Source organism: Hyaena hyaena, unplaced genomic scaffold, assembly GCF_003009895.1.
Source record: "Hyaena hyaena isolate Hyena2069 unplaced genomic scaffold, ASM300989v1 scaffold_641, whole genome shotgun sequence".
In the NCBI taxonomy this organism is placed as follows: domain Eukaryota; kingdom Metazoa; phylum Chordata; class Mammalia; order Carnivora; family Hyaenidae; genus Hyaena; species Hyaena hyaena.
The window spans coordinates 108,023-118,637 of record NW_024081276.1 but is presented as its reverse complement, the minus strand read 5'-3'; positions in this window follow the sequence as shown (position 1 = coordinate 118,637).

The following is a 10,615-nucleotide window of genomic DNA, read 5'->3' as shown; positions in this document are numbered from 1 at the left end:
GCCGCCATAGAAGTCATGGTCTGGAATTAACTCAGACTGTGTAGTTTCCTAGGTGAGTCTGCATATTTATAAAACATTTTTGGTGATTGCAGTACTTCCCAATGGACATCTTTCAGAAATAATAAACTCCCTTTGCATAGCTGTGGTGCCTGATTATCTAATGTGAACACAATAAGCTCTCTGTTGGAAGATTTAACTTGAATTAATTCTTTTGTTTGAAGGGTTACCTGTGGCATACGGATATAAGAATTGTAAGCAACAAGTGAAAGATGGCGTGCAGATTGAATGCTAATACACTTAATGCCATTGATGATTATATTTTTCTCTTGAAGTATCCTGGGTACATGAGTCTTGAAAAATAAAAGAATAGTGGTTGGGTACAATGGATTTCATGGTAACAAAGGACACAATTAAGGTAGTGCTGGTGCCTGTTTTTACCAACTACATTCACACAACAATAGATTTTCCCCCAAAAGAGATTTCAATGTGATTTTTCATATATGTGACCTCTGACTTATACTGTGTTTCAGTAGGCTTTTCTACAACCATCCTTCATCTTTTCCTGCTTCATCTATTTTCTATGGTTTTTTTCAGATACCCTTTTATGCATGACAATAAGAAATATGTATAGGAAGTGTCTTACGGGTATTAACATTTACTGAATATGTTATGTATCTTGGGTTTTTTATTAGCCTCTCATTTAATCCTCAAAAATAATCTTACAGTTTAAAAGAGGATTAATTCCTAGTGTGAGTTCAAATGGCTAGTACATGGCAGTACTAAGATTGAGTTTAGTTCCGTCTAATTCTTTAATGAGCATGTGCTATTTTCTGTACACAGCGTGTCCTCCTTGGAGCAAACATTTTCTGCTCCATTGTTAGGAACAACACTGGTGCAGAAAAGCCTAGGTGGAGCTCATTTTATCCCCTTTGATCTGGAGGAAATGCTTCAGACTCCTGGTTATAGCGTCTGGCTCAAGGAGAGGTACATGAAGCAAACCCAATGAATTGGAGTCCCCTGCTGGATCATTAGGGGGAAATGCCTACAATTTCTCTGGAATTAAGAGCTATAAGTTTAAGTTGGGCTTGGAGCTGAATAAGTCTCTCTTGTCATGATTTGCAATAAAAAAACTGGCTGAAAATAAGGCAAAAACAAATTGGATCAAGAGAAGGAAAGAAAGATGGTAGCTTCATGTTAGCGATTGAAAACATGAATGCAATTGTACCTGAGACTGGCTTTAACCCAGAGCTTCCAACTTTTATAAGTCAACATTCCTCCTTTGTTTAAACCAATCTGAGCTGAGTCCCTTCCCATGGACCTGAAGTATCTGATTAGTAACAATTGTTAAGCTCATTTCCTGGGCACACCGCCACCTTTTTTTCTATAAACATGAATGTTTGAGGCAATTAATTTAACTCAAAATGCATTATTACAGTCAAATAATGCAGGATGATGAGTCACAGAGGCACTGTGAAGATTCCGAGGTGATGGATAGCATGACTCCTGCTGTTCAGAAACCTGAAAATTAATTTCCAGAAGACAGACAAATATGGAGGCAAACATCAGTAATATAAGGCAGAGTACAGCAAGTTCTGTAGTAGTAATTCAAAATGCTATGGGAACCAGATAGGAAAAGACGTTCTACTTGAATGTTCCATATTTAAAAACAAATGTTTTCTTTTTTAACGTTTATCCATTTTTTTGAGAGAGAGTGAGAGAGATAGAGTGCAAGTGGGGGAGGGCAAGAGAGAGACACACACACAAAATCCAAAGCAGGCTCCAGGCTCTGAGCTGTCAGAACAGAACCTGACACGGGGCTCAAATGCATGAACTATAAGATCATGACATGAGCTGAAGTGAGACATTTAACTGACTGAGCCACTCAGTTGCCTCTAAAAAATGTTTGCTAAAATAAGTAGGATTTTAGCTGGGCCTTGTAGAATGGGTATGATTCAAATAGAGATTGAAAATTGATAATTTCTGACTGATGGGGCAATGTGAATATGAGCAGGCAGGCCTCATAGTACAGAGTAGGTTAAGAAAAAATGTGGTGGATCAATAGGATGAAATCTAGGATACTATGTGCATTGTGGTAGGAGCTTGAGAAAACGTTTGTTTTTCCGAAGATGTCAAGAGCTGAGAAGATGAAGCCAAACAATTTGACCTGTGTTCAAACGAATTAATTTAGATAAACCCAGACAAGCTAAGAATGTGGAGCTGAAAGGTAAGATTTGGATGAATGTACGATTATAATTTTGTGAAAGTTAGGATTGGGAGAGATGCTTCTTCTGTACCCTGAAATTCCCTTCATGCTGTATAGAATTCCATTAGTACAGCTCTCGGCTTCTCTCTGTTCCTGAACTCCTTTGGAGTGGAGATGGAATGCCTCACGTGATTGGTAGTTTGAGAATAACTGACTATGCTCCACCAAGTTCAGGAGTCCCCCTTTTCTGCAGTTTTCCCTTTGCAGCCAACCATGGTGGTGAAGAAGATGATCGCCCTTCTGATGTTAGAAGGTCAACAGCAGAGCAATGCCATATCACGAGCCTACATCAGTCACCTCCTTTCATCTGACACACGGGCATTTTCTCATCTCTATCATCACAAGAAGAAGGGTGAGGACAACACAATAAGTTTGTGAGAGAGAGGGAGATCGCATTCACATGACTTTTAACACAATTAACAATTATATTGTTATAAGTGTTCTATTTTATTAGTAGCAATTATTGTGAATATCTTAACTGTGCTTAATTTAGAAATTAAACTTTATTATTAGTGTGTATGTACAGGAAGATCATAGTATATGTATGGTTCAGTACTATCCATCATCTCAGACATCCACTGGGGGGTCTTGGAAAGTATCCTCCATGGATAAGGGGGTGTTACTATACCTCTTTTCTTTGTTTAGTGAGACAGCCCTAGCAAAATATATATATGTCCATCCTCCACTTTTATGTGAGCTGGCATCCTACGGAGGTGTATGTCTCATCCAATGTTGCCTTTGACTAGACGAATGAGTCTAGCTAATTCTAGGGTCTACAGAGTATATAGATTGACTTGCTTATAGATATGTCCACCATAAACCATGTTTTCCATCTAACTTTTATTAGCGGTGAAGGTGATATTATTGCATCCATCTCCCATTTATTGGTTATATTTTATTTTTTAATTAAAAAATTTTAAATGTTTATTAATTTTGAGAGAGAGAACAAGCAGGGGAAGGGTAGAGAGAGTCCTAAGGAGGTACTGTGCTGACACAACAAAGCCGGGTGCCAGGCTTCATCTCACAACCGTGAGATCATGACCTGAGCCTGTATCAAGAGTCAGAAGCTTAACTGATTGAGCCACTCAGGCATCCCTGTTATTTACAAAAAACCTTTTTCATGACCTGGGCAGAGAAATCAGGTGTCAGTCACTGCACCCAAACACCCCTGCATTGGGTAGATGGGAGAGCAAAGTTATGAAATGAGAAGGGGAGAAACAGTTGAGGAACAAGACACCTAAAGAGAGTCTGGCTGTCCTGGTGTGCCAGGTCTTCACACCGTGACCTTCCGGGGAAGGGTCTTGTGTTTTACTCTTGGTGGTTTGTAGAGGCATGTGTTAGACTGAGCAGGTTGTTATAATTATGTGATGATTTTCTAACTGCTGAAGATTAGCCAAAAAGCTTTAGCTGGCCATACGATATTTTGAACTTAGTGGATGACTGCAGCGTTAGGTAGCTTTTTCCACAGGAAATGGCTATTTCTTTAGAGGCAGGCCTGGATATGGGAACACTCAGGTTTCAGTAAAATCCCATGGGCTTCATAATTGGCCCCAGCAGATGCAGCTATCGCAGATAGTAAGTATTGGCACTCTAGCCTCAGCAAAGATGTCGATGACCCAGAAAGGATGAGGGAAGCATTTATCCTACTGTGACTATGAACTACATTTAGCTTATATGGACAGGCAGTGGGGTCTTCAACAAACTTAAGAGATCAGCAGGATTGGAAGGGACCCTGTAGGGTCTTATAGGATCAAGGCATATTATACAGAAAGAGTTTTTCCTGGAGGGGGAAAGATGGCAGAGAAGTGGGGAGCTCTGTACATTGTACTCGCCCTCATATCTCACACAGAGAAGATCTGAAGCCATAGGAAACCTTATGGAATCCAGAAGATTGGGAGGAAAAGGAAGCAGAGTCCATTGAGAAAACCTTCTAATGTATATGAGTGCAAACTGGGGAAGATAAAATCGGGCCAGGATCAGAGACACAGAGGGACGGGGGCGATCCCCCTCTGCAAGGAGTGAGAGGGGAAAGAGAGAAACAGAAACTGCTCAAGACACGGCCCCTGTCGCTGGGGAACAGAAAAACCTCCACTCAGGGCACAGAAGGACCTGGTCTCCGGCTCTCCAGCTGACGCAAACAATCCCTGTGAAAACAACTGCGTCCGCACCAAATCCCTGTGCGCCAACTTGACCTGGAGGGGATGCACACCGACCCCGCCTCCGTGCTCCTGGTTGGCTGGATCCCTAGAGGGGAGGCAAAGGGGTTAAAACTGGGAGATTTGCCCGTGAGTTCGTGTTTCGGGTGACAAGACATAAAGGGACCCATTTTCCCGCTCTCCAGAGGACCCGAGGCACCCCCAGGCGAACCCCCGACCTTGCTCACCAACCCGACCTGGAGGAATGGGAGCAGTGGCTTCTGGTTCAATCCCCAAGTCTAGGCAAGAGGCTTGGAAGAGCCCTGAGGGGATCACCTGCAAGTTTGTGTCTATGGCAATTTCAGTGGGGTGCACGGACTAGGATTTGGAAACTAAGCCTGGCCTGGGATATAGAGCGTGACCCACCTTGGCTACACCCCCCCCATGGGGAGTTTACATACCCAAAAAAGTGAGGTGTGGCGCTTGGTTCAAGAAGGGACGGGAGGGTCGCCACTCTTCTCCCCACAACCACCAAGGTAGAACTCCCGCCTGACGCATTGGATCAAACCACGCCCATCCCTGCTAGAGAGCTGCCCTCCTCCTTTTACTTTTTTTCTATCGGATCACTGACCTGATTAATTCTGGTCACTGGCTTCCTTAAACAGTCACATTTAGTCCATTCTGTAGATATAAATTCTACACCTACATACCTTTTCATCTCTTTCTCTCAGGAGTAATTAGACAATATAGCTTCTCTGGATAACACCAGCGCCTTTCTCTCACCTCTCCAACCATATTCCACCCTTTAGCTCTTTGAAAGAAGTTTCTTATCCCTTCTGCCTGTTTATTCTATTTCCAATTTTTCCTCATCCCCACCCTGTCATCTCTCTCTTTCTCTATGATCTTCAACTAGCACTGCATACACCCGGCTATTTAATTGTGGCTGGGAAATCTGGTTATATGCTTTAAACTGTTCTTTGTCTATCGGCTTTCTTCTTTTTTCCTTTTCTTTTCTTCTTTTTGACTTTTTCATGTATTTTTATTTTCTGTTATTCGCCTTCCCTCCTCCATCTTTTCTCTTCACTTTTTCGTTTTCCCTCTCGGTTTGCATGTTTGTTGGATTTGTCTGTGCGTTTGTGTGCCCCTGTTCCCTGTATGACTGTCTGTCTGTTTTCTTCTCCAGGGCTAACTCAAGAAACAAGCCAAAGTACACATGGTGGAGAGTCCCAAATACCTCTACAAGTAGGAAAATAAAATAGCCAAGGTCTCAACAAGAGAGACCAAGAGATACCATTCAAACAACACTTTCTGAAAGGATAGGCCCTGGACAGTCAAAGAGTCTTCTTGGTTACAGCAGCTCTCACAGGTGCAGAGTGCATAACAAGTCTTTAAAACTAACATGAGATAGAAAGCTAACCTAAATGATGAAATTAAAGAGCTCTCCTTCAAAGAAATTCCAAGAAGAATTGACAGCTAAAGAGCTGCTCAAAACAGATATAAGCAGCAAAATGGAAAAAGATTTTAGAACAATAATCATAAAATTAATCACTGGGCTTGAAAAAAGCATAGAGGAAATCAAAGAAACTATGGCTACAAACAACATGGAGCATAAAAATAGGCATGATGAATTAAAAAATGCGATAAATGAGATACATAATAAATTGGAGGCTTCCAATGCACGGATTGAAGAGGCAGAAAGGAGAATAAGTGATTTAGAAGACACCATTATAGAAAAAGAAGAAACTGAGAAAAAAAGAGACAAACTGATCCAGGAACAGGAAAGAAGAGTTCGAGAACTCAATAGTCAAACGCAACAATGTACATATCATAAGAATCCCAAAAGAGGAAGAGAGAGAGAGAGAAAGGTGTTGAAGGAGTCCTGGAACAAATTATAGAAGAGAACTTCCCCAACCTGGGGAAGGAAGTAAATGTTGAAATACAAGAGGCACAGAGAACTCCCCTCAGATGTAATTTCAATCGATCTTCTGTACAACATATCATAGTAAAAATGATAAAGGATAAAGGATAAATGATTAAAAATGATAAAAGATAAAAATATGAAGACAAAGAGAGAATTTTGAAAGCAGCTAGGGAGAAAAGGGCCCTAACATACAAAGGGAAACCTATCAGAGTGGTGACAGACCTATCTACTGAAACGTGGCAGGCCAGAAAGGAATGGCAGGAGATCTTCAATGTGATGAACAGAAAAAACATGGAGCCAAGAATCCTCTATCCAGTAAACCTGTCATTCAGAATAGAAGGAGAGATAAAAGTCTTTCCAAATAAACAAAAATTGAAAGAATTTGCCAACACTAAGCCAGACCTACAAGAAATCCTGAGGGGGACTATCTGAGGGAAGTGTTGCAAGGAACGAAAATATCAGAGACATCACTACAAGCATGAATCCCACAAAGGACACAACTACTCTAAACCCACATATTTCAATAATAACACTGAATGTAAGTGGGCTGAATGTTCCAATCAAAAGACATAGGGTAGCAAAATGGATAAAAAACAAAATCCATCTATTTGCTTTCTACAAGAAACTCATTTTAGACTGGAAGATACCTTCAGATTAAAAGTAAGGGGATGGAGAAATATATATCATGCTACTGGAAATCAAAAGAAATCTGGAGTAGCTATACTTCTATCAGACAAACTGGACTTTAAATTAAAGACAATAACAAGAGATGAAGAAGGGCATTATGTAATAATTACAGGGTCTATCTATCAGGAAAAACTAACAATCATAAATGTCTATGCACCAAATATGGGAGCACCTAAATATTTAAAACCAATAATCACAAACAGAAACAATCTTATAGATAAGAATGTGCTAATAGCAGGGGACTTTAATACTCCGCTTACAGCAATGGATATATCAACCAAAGAGAAAATCACTAAAAACACATGGGCTTGAAAGACACATTAGACCAGATGGGTCTGAAAGATATATTCAGAACTCTACATCCTGAGGCCAGGGAATTCACTTTCTTCTCAAGTGCGCATGGCACATTCTCCAAGATAGATCACATACTGGAACATAAAGCAGCCCTCAATAAATATAAAAGAATAGAGATCATACCATGCACACTGTCAGATCACAATGCTTTGAAACTTGAACTCAATTACAGGAAGAAGTCTGGAAAACCTCCAAAAACATGGAGGTTAAAGAACACCCTACTAAACAATGAATGGGACAACGAGACAATTAGAGAAGAAATTAAAAAATATATGGAAACAAATGAAAATGAAAATACAGCAATCCAAACTATGGGATGCGGCAAAGGCAGTCCTAAGAGGAAAGTACATTGCTCTCCAGGCCTATTTCAAGAGATTAGAAAAAGCGCAAGTGCAAAATCTAACAGCTCACCTAAAGGAACTAGAGGCAGAGCAACAAGAGCACCCTAAACCCAGTAGAAAAAGAGAAATAGTAAAAATTAGAGCAGAAATAAACAACATAGAGACCAAAGAAACAATTGAACAGATCAATGAAACCAAGAGTTGGTTTTTTGAAAAAGTAAACAAAATTGACAAACCTCTAGCCAGGCTTATCAAAAAGAAAAGAGAGAGCACCCAAATAGACAAAATTATGAATGAAAATGGACTTATTACAACCAACCCCTCAGAAATACAAGCAATTATCAGGGAATACTATGAAAAATTATATGCCAACAAATTGGACAACTTAGAAGAAATGGACAAATTCCTAAACACACACTCACTACCAAAATTCACACAGGAAGAGATAGAAAACCTGAACAGACCCATAACGAGAGAAGAAACCGAATCAGTGATCAAAAATCTCCCAACAAATAAGAGCCCTGGACCTGATGGCTTCCCTGGGGAATTCTACCAGACATTTAAAACAGAATTAATACCAATTCTCCTCAAGCTGTTCAAAAAAATAGAAATTGAAGGAAAACTCCCAGACTCATTTTATGAAGCCAGCATCACTCTGCTTCCCAACCCAGACAGAGATCCAGCAAAAAAAGAGAACTACAGGCCAATATCCTTGATGACTATGGATGCAAAAATCCTCAACAAGATACTTGCAAATCGAATCCAACAGCACATAAAAAGAATCATCCACTAAGATCAAGTGGGATTCATTCCTGGGTTACAGGGCTGGTTCAACATTCTCAAATCAATCAATGTGATACATCACATCAATAAAAGAAAAGATAAAAACCATATGATCCCGTCAATAGATGCAGAAAAAGCATTAGACAAAATACAGCATCCCTTCTTAATAAAGACTCTAGAGAAAGTTAGGATAGAAGGAACCTACTTAAACATCATGAAAGCCGTCTATGAGAAGCCCTCAGCTAATATCATCCTCAACGGGGAAAAACTGAAAGCTTTCCCCGTGAGATCAAGAAGACGACAGGGATGTCCACTCTCACCACTGTTGTTTAACATAGTGATGGAAGTCCAAGCATCAGACATCATACAACAAAAGGAAATAAAAGGCATCAGAATTGGCAAAGAGGAAGTCAAACTTTCACTTTTCGCAGACAACATGATACTCTACCTAGAAAACTCGACAGACTCCACCAGAAACCTACGAGAACTGATCCAAGAATTCAGCCAAGTTGCAGGGTACAAAATCAGTCAATGTACAGAAATCGGTTGCATTTTTATACACCAATAATGAAGCAACAGAAAGAGAAATCAAGAAACTGATCCCATTCACAATTGCACAAAAACACCATAAAATACCTAGGGATAAACCTAACCAAGGATACAAGAGATCTGTATGATGAAAACTATAGAAAACTTACAAAGGAAATTGAAGAAGACACAAAGAAATTGAAAAACATTCCATGCTCATGGATTGGAAGAATAAATATAGTGAATATGTCATTACTACCCAAAGCAATCTACACATTCAATGCAATCCCAATCAAAATTGCACCAGCATATTTCTCAAAACTAGAACAATCTACCCTAAAATTTGTATGGAACCACAAAAGACCCCGAATAGCCAACGTAATACTGAAAAATAAAACCAAAACAGGAGGTATCACCATCCCAGACTTTAGCCTCTACTACAAAGCTGTCATCATCAAGACAGTATGGTATTGGCACAAAAACAGACACATAGACCAATGGAACAGAATTGAGAACTCAGAAGTGGACCCAAAAGTATACAGCCAACTGATCTTTGACAAAGCAGGAAAGAATATCCAATGGAAAAAAGACAGCCTTTTTAACAGATGGTGTTGTTAGAACTGGACAATAACATGCAGAAGAATGAAACTAGATCATTTTCTCACACCATGCACAAAAATAAACTAAAAAATGGATAAAGGACCTGAACATGAGACAGGAAACCATCAAAACCCTAGAGGAGAAAGCAGAAAACAACCTCCTTGACGTCCACCACAGCAATTTCTTACTTGACACCTCCCCCAAAGCAAAATAAACTATTGGGACCTCATCAAGATTAAATGCTTCTGCATGGCAAAAGAAACAATCCATAAAACTAATAAGCAACCAACGGAAGGGGAAAAGATAGTTGCAAATGACATATCAGATAAAGGGTTAATATCCAAAATCTATAAGGAACTCACCAAACTCCACACCCGAAAAACAAACAACCCAGTGAAGAAATGGGCAGAAGATATGAACAGACACTTCTCCAAAGAGGACATCCAGATGGCCAACAGACACATGAAACGATGCTCAGCATCCTCCTCATCAGGGAAATACACATCAAAACCACACTGAGATACCACCTCATGCCAGTCAGAGTGGCTAAAATGAGCAAATCAGAGAACTCTAGATGCTGGCGAGGATGTGGAGAAACGGGCACCCTCCTACACTGTTGGTGGGAATGTAAGCTGGTGCAGCCCCTTTGGAAAACAGTGTGGAGGTTCCTCAGGAAACTAACAATAGAACTCCCCTATGACCCAGCAATAGCACTGCTAGGCATTTACCCAAGGGATTAAGGAATGGTGATGCATAGGAGCACATGTACCCGAATGTTCATAGCAGCACTCTCAACAATAGCCAAAACATGGAAAGAGCCTAAGTGTCCATCAACGGACGAATGGATCAAGAAGATGTGGTTTGGGGCGCTTGGGTGGCTTAGTCGGTTAAGCGACCGATTTTCGCTTAGGTCATGATCTCGCGGTTCGTGGGTTCGAGCCCCGCATCGGGCTCTGTGCTGACTGCCAGCTCAGAGCCTGGAGCCTGTTTCAGAGTCTGCGTC